Genomic DNA, 14,902 nt, shown 5'->3' with positions numbered 1-14,902 from the left:
CAAACTAATAACCTCCCTTGCCCCAGGGCTGACATGCCCCCTCTCGCAAGTGTAGGAAACAGATGTCGCCGGGGACCGGGGATAGGGGCGGGGGAGTGGGGAGGTGAGGGGCGAGGGGAAGGGGGGAGGGGGGCGAAGGGGGTGGGGAGGAGGGGGAGCCGGCGGGGAGACTGCCCGTCTCAGCCGCCCGGGCTGTTGCCTCCGCTGCGGACGTTCCTCCAGGCCTGCGGAGGGCGCTGCGGGCGCGGGGCCGGGCCGCTCTGGCCGGCGGGCGGGCAGAGAGGCGCCTCTGTGGCGGTGCGCTGTCCAGCATTTCAGCAAGCGGCGGCAGCACCCGCGGGGAGGCGGAGGGTGCGGGGCCGTGGGGGCCGCGGAGCTGCCCTGCCCAACCCAGCCCAGACGAGGCGGCAGCCCGGACCGGCGGGACCCGAGGGCCTGGCCCCAGCGCCCGGCAGATCGCGGCGGTCAGCGGTGAGGTGAGAGCGCCTGTGGGGCGGGGGCATCTCCCAGAGGGGCTGGGGCTGGGTGGAAGCTCGGGCCTCCCTAGCACCCCCCGTGGTCTGCAGGCTCCCCCAAGCAGAGGGGCAGTGTGGAGGGTCGGCGAGGGTGTCTGTCCGGGGGTGCCAGGCGCCCGGGGAGCAGAGATGAGGAACGTTCATTTCACTGAGAGGGATGGAGACAGTGGGGACCCTTTGGGGTCATGGGCAGGACTCCCCTGGGCATAAATGACCATGGCCTGGTCCATGAGGGTGTCAGGGAGGCCCTCCAACCGCAGTCCCACTGAGGAGAAGGACCTGCTCCCCAGGGAAGGGAGGACCGATGCAGTAACCCTGTGGAGATGCTGGTCACTGGCCCTGGTGGAGGGAGCAGGCCCCCACCTGGATGCTGGGCCTCTGTCCAGCAGGAGGTGCCGGCCCAGGGGACAGCCTGGCCCCTTTCCCGGCTGCCTAAATGCCCCTAGGGAGGCAGGAGCTGGTAAGGAGAACTGGGTCTCACAGGATGGCATTTACTCTTGCACTGGGAAGAGGATGGAGGACACAGAAGAGAAAATAGCTACTAGGAATTTGGGAGGGGGTTCTCTGTGCACACACCCCTCCCCACGGACACCCAGAGAGAGTTTCTAGCCCACAGTTAGCCCTGCCCCAGAGTGAATTCCTGGTAAAGAGGAGAGCTGAGAAAAGACGCAGCCTCTGCCTTGCCTCCGCCTCCCCCTCCCTCCCAGGGCTCCTGCCTGGACAGTGTTGAAGCCTCCTGCAGTTCCTACTCCTGACAGCAGATCCATTGTGGGGAGAGATTTAAGGGGAGGAAGGGAAGGTTGTACCAAGGTCTGACGTGGTACTTCAATGCCTGTGCCCTATCCCAGCCATAACTTCTCGCTGTCCTAAGACCTCACTCACCCTAGCATCGGGGGCTTGGGCTGGTCTTTTGTCCTATGGCAAGAGAAACGGCAGGTGCTGGGCTTTGATGGAGAGACGTGCACAAGTTCCTCTGTCCAGGGGGCATCTTAAGGTCATGGCCCCAGTTTGTGCCAGCTTCTTCCTCAGCCAAAAATAGGACCCAGCTGGCTAGGAAATTGTTCCCACACAGCACTAGCTTTCTGGTTCCTTAACTTTATGCCCCATCCCACTCTCCTGTGGGGTGGAGGAGGTATTCTTGAAGAGTGACTAAAGAGTCAACTGGGTTTTAAGAGGTAAGGGTATGTGGGTTGGGAGTCATGGACTCTGATGTCAGAAAGACATGGGATCAAATCTAGGTTATGTGACCTCAGGTAAGCCATTGACCTTTCTGAGTCTGTTTTCAATCTGTAAAACAGGTGTAGTGTTAACAATGTCTACTTTGCTGTTGAAATAAATAATCTGGATAAGGAGATGGGAGACTACTTTTATGGTATAAAATGCTGAGTGAGTGTTAGTAAATAGGAGACAAGTAAGAATTTCTTAAAGAAGAGCTGGATAAATGTGGAAGTGTTCAGTGAAATTTGAAGCACATTTTTCTGTTCCTGGAGGAGATGAACAGTGGTTGAGAGCCTCATACCCAGCTCCATGCTGGGCACAATGCAACGGTTGACTCAGCTAATCCTCACGGAAGCTCCATGAGGAAGGCATCATTGTCCCTATTTCATAGCTGAGAAATGAAGCTTGAGTGACTTTCCCAAGGTCATGAAGCCACTCACGCTGTCCTCCTGGAGGCAGGAGAGTTACTGATGACCTGTCCCATCCTCTGTTTATCAAGGCCCAGTTCAATGCCAGTGTCTTGATTTATGATGCCAGCTTTACAGGTGGGGAGCCTGAGGCAGATGGGTGAGGGCGTACAGTGCAGTGAGGAGGTGACTCCCACAAGGTCACTGGGATACTTAGAGGTAGAATGTGCCTTGAACTGGCCAGCGGGGTGCTTCTACCCCTGTCATGCCTGCCAAAGGGGGGGTCTGGGTCTGACAGTCCCATCTGCTCACTGCTGCACCCACTCTGCACCTCCTCTGCCTCCCAACCTCTTGCTGACCTCTGCCAGCCAGTGACTGCTCCTTCCTTTCTTAGTGGTTCACCCTCACCTCCTCAGATGGTCCATGGCCAGGAGCAGCTACTAGCGCTGCTGGGGTCAGCCTCCCTTCCTGACTTTTCTCCCTCCTCTGCCCATATTTTATTGTCCCCCAGGGACAAAATCATAGCTCTTCCTGTCTCAGAAGCCTGCCAGGGGCACCGATGGGGAGGTTAGAGGAGCCCAGCCCCTCTTTCTTCACTCCTACACACACACTGAGCCTCTGCCCATGGTCCTGTAACTTCGTATACATGATCTCATCTCATCCTCACATAACCTGGAGCCAAAGGTGCTGCTGTCTCCCTTTCACAAAGGAGCAAAACAAGGCCTGAAGATGTGATGGGACTTTCCCAAAGTCACAGAGCAAGATCTTGGTGCAATCCAACCCCACTGCCTCAGGACCCCAGGGTGACTTCCACAACACCACTCTGCCCCCTATTCTCCAGGCTCCCCAGGGTGAGAATCAACCCAGGCACTGTAGGCCAGTGAGTGTTGGAGGGGTGGGTGGCATGTGGTGAAGGCAACTGAAGGACTCTTGAACATGAGTCCAAGGACCGTCTTTCTGGCCCTATTTCTGATCCTGGCTCCCTGTATGACCTTGAACGGGTCCCTTCCCATCTCTTGGCTTCAGTGTCCCCAACCCTAAAATGATGGGGTTTAATGCCAGGTGCGGTAGCTCACACCTATAATCCTAACACTTTGGGAGGCCAAAGCAGGAGGCTCCCTTGAGGCCAGGAGTTCAAGATCAGCCTGGACAACATAGTGAGACCCCATTTCTACAAAAAATTATAAAAAGAAAGCTATTCTCCTCTGAACACCGCTTCTCCCAGCTCCTTTCAACTCACTCAGCCTCCTGCCCCTCAGTAAGTACCCCCTCCTGATGCCCTCTCTCCTCATTGAACCCTCCCCATCTCTGACCACCCCCCTGCAACTCCTTCACTGAGCCAAGGTGTTGGAACTGAGAAGGAAATTCGCCTCCATTTCTTGCAGTCCCTCCCATTCAGCCTAGACTCATTTCCACACTGACCCAGTGCCTCTGCAGGGCTTTCCTCCTCTCTCGCTCTCTCTCTCTCTTTTTGGTTTTGTTTTGTTTTCTTTTGAGACAGAGTCTCTCTCTGTCGCCCAGGCTGCAGTGCAGTGGCGCAATCTCAGCTCACTGCAACCTCTGCCTCCTGGGTTCAAATGATTCTTTTGCCTCAGCCTCCCAAGTAGCTGGGACTACAGGCGTGTGCCACCAAGCCCGGCTAATTTTTATATTTTTAGTAGAGATGGGGTTTTGTGACATTGGCCAAGCTGCTCTCAAACTCCTGACCTCAGGTGATCCTCCCGCCTCGGCCTCCCAAAGTGTTAGGATTACAGGCATGAGCCACCACGCCCAGCCATGCCTCCTCTCTTTACAACACCAGCTGCAAACTCTCCTATTTTCCCCAAAATTCCATGAATAAGCCTCAATCACCTCACCTCTGTTGCTTCCCTAGTCCCATGCCTGTGGTCCTTGGGGGCCTCCTGGGCTCTGGTGAACAACCCTGAGAGGTGTGTGGAAGGCATCTTCAGTGTCCCTGCAGCTCACCTCAAATTCTGGGCCAGAAAGGACTCTAATCTTGGTTCAGCCAGACTCCTGGGATCTGTAGGTGGGCCACTGGGCCTGTCTAAGCCCTATTTTCCCCCCTTTAATTAAGACCTAAGTCTGTAGGTGACTTGGGACAGGTGAATTTGAAATCTCAGCTCCAATAAATCAAAGCTTGAAACACTGGAGGTGACTTCAACCTCTAATGATGGAACTGCAGGCTTCCTGACATACAGATTTATAGGGCAGAGAGATGTTTAAATCTTGGGACTGACAGGGCCTTCGTGGGTGGGGGATCATCTGGTCAAAACCCATTTTTTTTATTTTTTTGAGAGAGGGGCTCAATCTGTTGCTCAGGCTGGAGTGCAGTGGCACAATCACAGCTCACTGCAGCCTCGACCTCCTGGACTCTAGTGATCCTCCCACCTCAGCCTCCCGAATAGCTAGGACTACAGGCATGTACCACCACACCCAGCGATTATTATTATTTCTTTTAGAGATGGGGTCTCACTATGTTGCTTTAGCTTCCAAAAGTGCTAGAATGTGGTGTGAGCCACCACATCCATCCAAGAACAGCTTTTGATGAATGGAGAAGAGTCGGATGAGGGGAAGGGAAGGGAAGGTGTTTGGGGGGCAGAGTAAGGGAGAATGGGTTCAGAGAGGAGAAAGTGACTGGAGAGAGAGAGAGAGCAGGAGGAGCGGGATGCCCAGGAGAACAGAGGGGATTATGACAGGGAAGGGCTTGTTACCAACAATTACAGACCCAGCCTGGCCCAGCCTAGGCCTTCACTGTGGCTTAGCACCTGCTGATACCTCTGGGGTGCTGTCCCTCTGCCCTCTTCTGGGTCATGAGCGCAGGAGGGCGACATCTCCATCCCAGAGGCTCAGCCCTGTTGGCCCCATGTCATCTAGAATAGGTCTCTCAGAGGGCCTGGGAGGGTGAGCCAGGTTCAGGCTGCCTCGCTGACTGTTAGCCTAGAAGACAGGCCCCTGGGGCCATGTGTACATTGGCTCGAGAGCAGTCCTCGCCCCCCAAGGACTCCTTCAGAGCCTAAAGCCTCTGGCCTGTCCTTCTGCAGCGCTGCTTCCTCGGCAGCCAGCCTGGCCTCAGCCTTCTGCCGCCCCCGCCCTGGCCTCCTGCCCACTGCAGAGGCTGCTGTGCCGGCAGAAGCTGACGGACAGTGCCACGGCTCCTTTAGCATCCTGCCAGGGCCTCTGAGGGCTGTGAGGAGGCCTGGCCCAGTTACCCAGGCCCCAGGGTCCAGGCGGCTTCCTCAACTGAGCCCCCTTCTAGTCCAGCACTTCCTCCCCACCACCATTTCTCAGGACTTCCCAGGACAGAGACAGGTAAAAGCAAGTTGTACTGAATTGTTCTGATTCTAAGAATGGCATATCTTCAGCCTAGGCAGCATAGCAAGACCTCGGCTCACTAAAAAAAATTAAAAAAAAAAATTAGCCATGTGTGGTGGCACGTGCCTGTAGTCCCAGCTACTTGGGAGGCTGATGTGGGAGGACTGCTTGAGTCTAGGAGTTCAAGGATCTAGTGAACTATAATTGCACAACTACACTCCAGCCTGGGCGACAGAGTGGGACTCCATCTCAAAAGAAGAAAACACACACACACACACACACACACACACACACACAGAGAGAGAGAGAGAGAGAGAGAGAGAGAATGGCATATCTTCATTGTACAAGTCTTGGGAAATACAGAAACCAAGGAGAAAATAGAAACTATCAGTAGTTCCACCACCCAAAGGCAACCACTTTGAATACAGTATGGTATTTCCTTGCAGGGTTTTTTCCATGTGTCCATAGGTACATAGAGTTAAATAACCAGGAACATGCTGCTGGGGGAGGTCTGTTGCTGTTTTTACTCTATCATGAGCATTCTCTCATGTCTTTAAAGACTCTTTAGGGCCAGGTTTGGTGGCTCACCCTTGTAATTCCAGCACTTTGGGAAGCCAAGGCAGGAGGATCGCTTGAGCCCAGCAGTTTGAGACCAGCCTGGGAAACATAGTGAAACCCCATCTCTACCAATAAATAAATAAATAAATAAATAAATAAATAAATAAATAAAAATTAGCCAGGCTTGGTGGTGCACGCATGTAGTCCCAGCTACTCAGGAGGCTGAGGTGGCAGGATCGCTTGAGCCCAGGAGTTCAAGGCTGCAGTGAGCTGAGATGGCACCGCTGCACTCCAGCCTGGGCAACAGAGCAGGGGACTTTGTCTCAATAAAGAAATAATAAATATTCTTCCAAAAGCATACTTTTAATGGCCTTATAAAGGTTGGGCATGGGTGGAGCTGAGAGCTGCAGAGAGAGTCTCTTCCCTGCCCCTGCCCTGCCCCTCTTGGGTGGCACAGCTTTGGGGTCTGCGTGTGTGGATTTCCCCTGGTGAAAATAACTTTATGGCCTGGGATAGGTCAGACAGAAAGTAAGGCAAGCCCCTCTGCCAGGGATTGAGGTGAAGATTTGCCAGAACTGCTAGGGAAAGAGGACATGAGAGCATCACATATCCCTGGCGGGGTGGGCTTAGGGGGCGGTGAGGGCTTGGATCCAACAAGACCCCAGAAGAAAGCACCCAGAACTGGAATCAGGTGGTTCCCAATCTCTTGAGCCTTGATTTCAGCTGGCCTCCAACCTCCAACCCTTTTTCTCTTCTGTAAAATGGATATAATGATACTTGCCTCCAGGTGATGCTAGAAGTGACTCAGGTCCTGGGTTTGAAAGCACCCTGGGGCCAGGCATGGTGGCTCACGCCTGTAATTCCAGAACTTTGGGAGGCCAAGGTGGGAGGATCACTTGAGCCCAGGAGTTGAAGACCAATCTAGGCAACATAATAAGACCCTATCTCTACAAAAAAAAAAAAAAAAAAGAAAGAAAGAAAAAGAAAAAGAAAAAATTAAGCCAGGCACGGTGGCTCACGCCTGTAATCCCAGCCGTTTGGGAGGCCGAGGCGGGCAGATCACTTGACACCAGGAATTCGAGACCAGCCTGGCCATCATGGCGCAACCACATCTTCACTAAAAATACAAAAATTAGCCGGGCCTGGTGGAGGGTGACTGTAATCGCTGCTACTAAGGAGGCTGAGGCACAAGAATCACTTGAACCCGGGAGGTGGAAATTGCAGTGAGCCGAGATTGCGCCACTGCACTCCAGCCTGAGTGTAGAGCAAGAAGACCCTGAAAAAAAAAAAGAAAAAAGAAAGAAAGAAAGAAGAAAGGAAGGAAGGGAGGAATGGAGGAAGGGAGGGAGGGAGGGAGAAAGGAAGGAAGGAAGAAAGAAAAAGAAAAAATTAGCCGGGCATGGTGGTGTGCACCTGTAGACCCAGCTACTCAGGAGGCTGAGGCAGGAGGATCACTTGAGCCCAGAAAGTCATTGCTGCAACGAGCTATGATTGCACCACTATACTCCAGCCTGGATGACAGAGCAAGATCCTGTCTCCAAAAAAGCACCCCAGGAAGGGTAAAATCCAGTGCACTTCTGCTAGGTGGAGGTCACCCTTTGAGTGGGTTAGACTAGTTAGACTATACAATCGACATTTAATGAGGGCCTCCTGTTTTCTGGGCACAGTACGAGGCCCGAGGACACAGAGGTGAATCAGACTCTGCCTCTGACCTTGAGGAGCTTCTGGACCAGTGGAAAGGAAGGCAGTCATGAAAACTGATGACCCACTGAGGTTCTGCTAGAACTAAGTCATCCAAAGTGATATGGAGAGTCAGAGGAGGCTTCTGGGAGAGGTGACATTTCAGTTGGGCCTCAAAGAATAACAAGGGAGGTGCCAGACAGAGAGGGCAGAGGATTGGCACTCCAGAGAGCATCATGGGCAATTGCACAGAGGTATGAAACCTCCTGGCTGGATTCAGGGGGTAGTTATCTAATGTGGCCATGGGACAGGACAGAGGGCAGGGCTGATAACAGAAGGCAGCCCAGTGGGAGTGGTTGGCCTTGAAGAGTTGGAATTTTTTTTTTTTTTTTTTTTTTTTTGATACAGGGTCTCACCATCTGCTAGGCTAGAGTGCAATAGTGAGATCATAGCTCACTGCAGCCTCCAACTCCTGGGCTCAAAATATTCTCTTGCCTCAGCCTTCCAAGTGGCTGGGACGACAGGCATGTGCCACCACACCCAACTAATTTTTTAATGTTTTTGTAGAGAAGGGGTCTTGCTATGTTGCCCAGGCTGGTCTCAAATGCCTGGCCTCAAGCGATCCTCCCATCTCAGGCTCTCAAAGTACTGAGATTACAGGCATGAGCCACTGCACCCACTCAAGAGCTGGAAATTTATTCAGAAAGCAATGACAATCATAAGCTCTGGAGCAATGCCATAAAATGCTCAGGTTTGCACTTCAGGAAGCCCCCTCTGGCTGCAATGGGGTAGGAGGCAGACAGGGAGAGAAAGAGACCTAGAGCAGAGAGGTCAGGGAGTTGTCTGACTGCCTATTCATCTGGGCAGGAGGTGATGGTACCACTGAAAGAGGGTACAGGATACCAGAGACGCGCCTCTGGGAGCTGGGCAACCTGCCTCCTACACCCATCTCCAGCTGATGGCACAGCCCTTGGTATCAGACAGAGCACCCCAGGTCAAAGCAGTGGGCTTCAAGACTGGCAGAACCTCCAAGCCACCGCTTCTCCCATCACGGCCCTAGAAGGAGCTTCTGGGGAGGCAGGAAAGCTGGAACATTCAGTGGGTCCTTCCTGGGGGAAGTCCTGTCTTCCCTCTCTGTCAGGCCCTATCTGACACATATGTCTTGGTCCTTGTGACCCATCCATCATTCTCCCCAGAACACCTCTCTCTTCCCTGCCTCCCAAATGCTGTCTTCTCTATCCTGCTCTTCAGACATCAGAAAGCAGAGATGGTCCTTGATTCACTCATTCATTCATCACACAGCAGTAGCTCTTCCCCACTTAAAAGCTGCATGAACACATTGTCATCCCCAAGCCCTATGCTAGGCATTAGGTAAAGAGAGGAGAAGCAGGAGCTGGGCACAGTGGCATGCACCTGTGGTCCCAGCTACTTGGGAGGCTGGGAAGAAGGATTGCTTGAGTCCAGGAGTCTTGGGGGGGTGGGTAGTGCACTATGATCATGCCTGTAAATAGCCCCTGCACTCCAGCCTGGGCAATATAGTGAGATCCCATCTCTAAAAAAATGTGAGGAGCAGGAAAGTCCTTGAGCCCCAGCAGCCCTGGAGATTTTTTTTTTTTTTTTGAGATGGAGTCTCGCTCTGTCACTCAGGCTGGAGTGCAGTGGTGCAATCTCGGCTCACTGCAACCTCCGCCTGCCAGGTTCAAGCGATTCTCCTGCCTCAGCCTCCCGAGTAGCTGGGACTACAGGCACCTGCCACTACACCCGGCTAATTATTATTTTTTTTTTGTATTTTTAGTAGAGATGGGGTTTCAACATATTGGGTAGGCTGGTCTCGAACTCTTGACCTTGTAATCTACCCACCTCAGCCTCCCAAAGTGCTGGGATTACAGGCGTGAGCCACTGCGCCCAGCCAAGAATGTTTTTTAGATGGACTAGGGGTTATGTAGCAGCATTCCAAAGGCTACCGGGACACCAGTGTGGGGAAGGACTTCCTGACCTGGTTGACTTTGGTTAACTTTTGAGCCGGCCTCACAGATGGAGCTTGTAGAATGAATGCAGGTTTGCCAGGCGGAGGCACAAGGAGGCAGGGTGTTTTTGGCAGGAGCGGAGAGGAGGAGGTAAGAGCACCAGGCGCTTGGGGAACAGCGTGGCTGGAGTGCCAGGGTCTGGGCGGAGGAGCGAAAGCCCGGGCTGGAGACAGGGGCCTCACTGTTGGGGGGCGGGGGGGACTTATGGCCGGGCGAGGCAGCCTAGCCTTTTTTCCATGGACAGCAGAGAACGCCAGGAATGTTCCCAGTAGGTAAGTGCACAGCCAGAGCTGTTCTAGGAAGGTCACCCTGAAGAGCGGTTTTGATTTGGACAGATGGAGACAACAGGGGACCTGCGGTGTGTTTTTAGGACATGGATCATATGGCCTGGGGCCTTTCCTCTCCTCTCTGCAGCTCAGCCCAACCTGGACACCCAGAACTGCTGCAGCCATGGTCCCTAGGCGCAGAGGCACCTGCCCCAGTATTTCTAGAAGAGTCCATGAGAAGCAGATTCCCAGGACCCACCCAAAACAACTGATTCCAAATCTGAGTGTGGGGCCTGAATTTTATTATTATTACTATTACTATTACTATTGTTATTATTAGAGACTAGGTCTCACTTTCTTGTCCAGGCTGGAGTGCAGTGGCGCAATCATGGCTCACTGCAGCTCCCAACTCCTAGGCTCAGGTGATGCTCCTGCCTCAGCCTCCTGAGTAGCTGGCACTACAGGCACATGCCACTGTGCCCAGATAATTTTTTAAAATGTTTTTTGCAGAGACAGAGTCTCTACAAAACTCAGCCTGTTGCCCAGGCTGGTCTTGAACTCCTGGCCTCAAGTGATCCTTCCACTTTGACCTCCCAAAGTGCTGGGATTACAACTGTTAGCCACTGCACCCAGCTGAGGTCTGCTTTTTTTTTTTTTTTTTTTTTTTTTTTTTTAGACAGGGTCTCACTCTGTTACTCAGGTTGGAGTGCAGTGGCACAATCATGGCTCACTGGAGTCTTGACCTCCCCCAGCTCTGATTATCTTTCCAAGTAGCTGGGACCACAGGTGCATGCCACCATGCCTGGCTAATTTTGCTGATTTTGTATTTTTTTTTTAAGACAGGGTTTTGCTATGTTGCCCAGGCTGGTCTTGAACTCCTGGCCTCATGTGATCCTCCCACCTCGGCCTCCCAAAGTGCTGGGATTACAGGCATGAGTCACTGCTCCCAGCAAGGTCTGCTTTTTTTTTTTTTTTTTTTTTTTTTAGATGGAGTCTCGCTCTGTTGCCCAGGCTGGAGTGCAGTGGTGCAATCTCGGCTCACTGCAACCTCCGCCTCCCAGGTTCAAGCGATTCTCCTGCCTCAGCCTCCCAAATAGCTGGGATTACAGATGTGCACAATCATGCCCGGGTAATTTTTGTCTTTTTAGTAGAGACGGGGTTTTGCCATGTTAGCCAGGTTGGTCTCAAACTCCTGGCCTCAAGTGATCCTCCCACCTTGGCCTCCCAAAGTGCTGGGATTACAGGCATGAGCCACCGCGCCTGACCAAGGTCTGTATTTTTTAAAGCTCCAAGGTGACCGTACATACTAGAGTTGAGAACCGGTGCCTCATCACTTTGCACATGTGGTTCCCTTCGCCTGGAATGCCCTTCCTCCCTCTTCCTCTACCTCCCTGAGCTTCAGGCTCTGCTCAGACATCTTCTGCTTGATGCCCTGTTCCAATCTGGGTGCCCTCGAGGGCCAGTGCTGCTTCTTCCCTGGCCCGCTTTACACCCTATTCTTTTTTTTTTTTTTTTTTTTTTTTTTTTTGAGACGGAGTCTCACTCTGTCGCCCAGGCTGGAGTGCAATGGCGTGAATCTCAGCTCACTACAACCTCCACCTCCCAGGTTCAAGCAATTCTGCTGCCTCAGCCTCCCTAGTAGCTGGGATTACAGGGGACTGCCACCACGCCCAGCTAATTTTTTGAATTTTTAGTAGAAACGGGGTTTCACTATGTTGGCCAGGCTGGTCTCAAACTCCTGACCTCAGGCAATCCGCCTGCCCCAGCCTCCTACAGTGCTGGGATTACAGGCGTGAGTCACTGCGCCCAGCTTTACACCCCATTCACACTGGTGGTTTACCTTTCCAACTCATTTGGTATTTTCTGTGTGCCGGCGCTGCTGCGTGTATTAACTTATTTAGTCCTCACAACATCCAATGATGTAGGTAGGTCCTAGCTGGGGAAATGGAGGCACAGAGAGGTAAATAACATCGCCCAGCTAAGAAGTGGTTGACCCACAGAGGTTGCACCAAGGTACTGTGAGGCCCCAGGGTGGCTGTTCTTTAAGGACAGGGACCTCGTGGGATTCATTGTTGCAGGTTGTCAGTGCAAGCATGGGGCCTGGCATCTAGGAGGTACTCAGTTTCCTCACCTGTAGGATGGGCTGAAGGATGGGAATTCTCTCTCGGGGCTTCTCTGTAGCTTGGGGACTTGAAAGGGGTTATGAGCTCTAAGGTGCTTGGTGTGGATGGGAAGCGGTGGCAGAGGCTCCTCTCTGGGTTTTTGGTTTTTTTGTTTGTTTGTTTGTTTTTTAACAGGGTTTTGCTCTGTCAAACAGGCTGGAATGCAGTGGCACAATCATAGCTCACTGCAGCCTCAAACTCCCAGGCTTAAGCGATCCTCCTGCCTCAGCCTCCCAAGTAGCTGGGACTACAGGTGCATGTCACCATGCCTGGCTAATTTTTTTTTCTTAATTTTTAGTAGAGATGGGAGTCTCACCATGTAGCCCAGGCTGGTCTTGAACTCCTGGACTAAGTGATCCTTCCGCCTCAGCCTCCCAAAGTGTTGGGATTACAGGTGTGAACCACTGCGCCCAGCCCTCTCTGGGATTTTAGGGTGGAATAGTTTCCCAGACAGGAGGCTTTTTCCCTCCTCCACCGTGCTGTGGTTCACCCTGTCCCACAGAAATCAGCCCCTTTGAGCCTGGCCTGGGGCTGGGTACCCTGATGGAGATTCTCGGATGATGGCAGAGCAGAGTGGAGACTTGGAGAGGCCACTGCTGCACCGGGAGCTCCCACTCCCGATCTGACCTTAAGGGGCTCACCTGTTTCCAGAGCAAGGAGGACCTCCCTTCAGCACCCCTGCCATTCCTACCTCCCACCCACCATCCCTCAGGAGCTGTGGGTTATTGTCAATTATGTTGTAAATTAGCTGCTTAATTAACTATTTAGGCTAATCAGATTAATTGACATTAATTGGTTACCATTTGTCAAGGACCTTGAAAAGCTGTGCTTCTCAGAGTTGAAGTGTGTGACTGGTGCCGGGCAGGGGAGTCAGGGAGGAGCTGTCACCATGCTAACAGCTGGGAGTGTGCAGGTGGCAGGCAGTGGCAGTTCCATGGCCACCAGGACTGCTGCTCAGGGACTGTGCACCTCCTGGCACCTCTCAGGGAGCCCCAACTTCTGAGTTCTGGCCCCTCACACCTTGGGAAACACATCACCTCTTCCTCTCCCTTAGTTGTTTAAGGAAAGGTTTGGCAGGGGCCAGTGGGAAGACTGAGAAACTTTCCTTTTCATAAAAAGAAAATAATAAAAAAAAAGAGATGGGGTCTTGCTATGTTGCCCAGGCTGGTCTAGAACTCTTGATCTTAAGTGATCCTCTTGCCTCACCCTCTCAAAGTGCTGGGATTACAGACATGAGCCACTGTGCTCGGCTGGGAGACTTTCCTTCCTCTATCCCCAAGGGCTGTAAAGACCTCAGAGGGAGAGAGATCTTAAAATTCTAAATAAGACACGAAATAAGTAGGTCACCACATAACAACTGCTAGGATGACGTGCATATATTCACTCAAAAAAAAAAAAACAGGAAAGATGAGCAGTACAGGGTAGATAAAATATGCAAAATATTAAACTGTGATAAAATGATCAGATTTGCATTATTTAGTCAATTACAGCCCCCAAAACCCACAGTACATTTTTATGCCTCTTTTAAAGCACAACCAACAGTTTTAAATTATAGCACTTGAAACAACAACAAAAAAAACTACTATGAAATGCATCCTACGTTTTGGGAAGAGAGAAAAAAAAAAAGCCAACCCACTGAAAAATGGGAGTGTGCATTTGTCTTTAGAGACATTCTCTGAAGATTAAATGGCTCCCATATTTAGTCCAATACTGGGCTGGGAGTTAGGAGCCCACAGTTTTTTTTTTTTTTTTTTTTTAAAGACAGGGTCTGGCTCTGTTGCCCAGAATGGAGTGCCGTAGTGCAATCATAGCTTACTACAGCCTCAACCTTCTCGGCCCAAATGATCCTCCCACCTCAGCCTCCCAAGTAGCTGGGACTACAGACGTGCACTACCACACTGGCTAATTTTATTATTATTATTATTATTTGTAGAGTCAGGGTCTTGCTATGTTGCCCAGTCTGGTTTTTTTTTTTTTTTTTTTTTTTTTCTGAGACAGAGTTTCACTCTTGTCGCCCAGGCTGGAGTGCAATGGCATGATCTCAGCTCATTGCAACCTCTGCCTCCTGGGTTCAAATGATTCTCCTGTCTCGGCCTCCTGAGTAGCTGGAATAACAGGCATGTGCCACCACACCTGGCTAATTTTTTTTTTTTTTTTTTTTTTTTTTTTTTGAGATGGAATCTCACTCTGTCACCCAGGCTGGAGTGCAGTGGTGCGATCTTGGCTCACTGCAAGCTCTGCCTCCCAAGTTCACGCCATTCTCCTGCCTCAGCCTCCCGAGTAGCTGGGACTACAGGCGCCCACCACCATGCCCGGCTAATTTTTTTTTTTTTGTATTTTTTGTATTTTTAGTAGAAATGGGGTTTCACCGTGTTAGCCAGGATGGTCTCAATCTCCTGACCTCGTGATCCGCCCACCTTGGCCTCCCAAAGTGCTGGGATTACAGGTGTGAGCCACCACGCCCAGCCCACACCTGGCTAATTTTTTGTCTTTTTAGTAGAAATGGGGTTTCACCATGGTGGCCAGGCTGGTCTTGAACTCCTGACCTCAGGTGATCTCCCAGCCTCGACCTCCCAAAGTGTTGGGATTACAGGCATGAGCCACCGTGCCTGCCCTCAGGCTGGTCTTGAACTCCTGGGTTCAAGCAGTCTTCCCACCTTGGCCTCCCAAAGTGCTGGGATTACACGCATGAGCCACGGAGCCTGGACAAGGAGCCTGCAGTCTTATCTTGACTTTTCCACTGAGTCCTTGAGGGCC

General features: G+C 51.9%; 1 protein-coding gene across 1 annotated transcript in view; it reads left to right on the top strand.

The window, feature by feature from the left end:
• The first annotated feature begins 331 nt into the window (after positions 1-331).
• SRRM3 (serine/arginine repetitive matrix 3) overlaps positions 332-14,902 on the top strand; it is an 84,734-nt gene continuing 70,163 nt past the window's right edge. The window contains exon 1 of the mRNA XM_054496554.2: positions 332-476. The gene's annotated coding sequence lies outside the window, so the exon portion shown is untranslated. The remainder of the gene's footprint in view (positions 477-14,902) is intronic.

The sequence above is a fragment of the Pongo pygmaeus genome, chromosome 6, assembly GCF_028885625.2.
Source record: "Pongo pygmaeus isolate AG05252 chromosome 6, NHGRI_mPonPyg2-v2.0_pri, whole genome shotgun sequence".
NCBI classification, from domain to species: Eukaryota; Metazoa; Chordata; class Mammalia; order Primates; family Hominidae; genus Pongo; species Pongo pygmaeus.
This window is presented reverse-complemented; position numbering and strand designations above follow the sequence as displayed.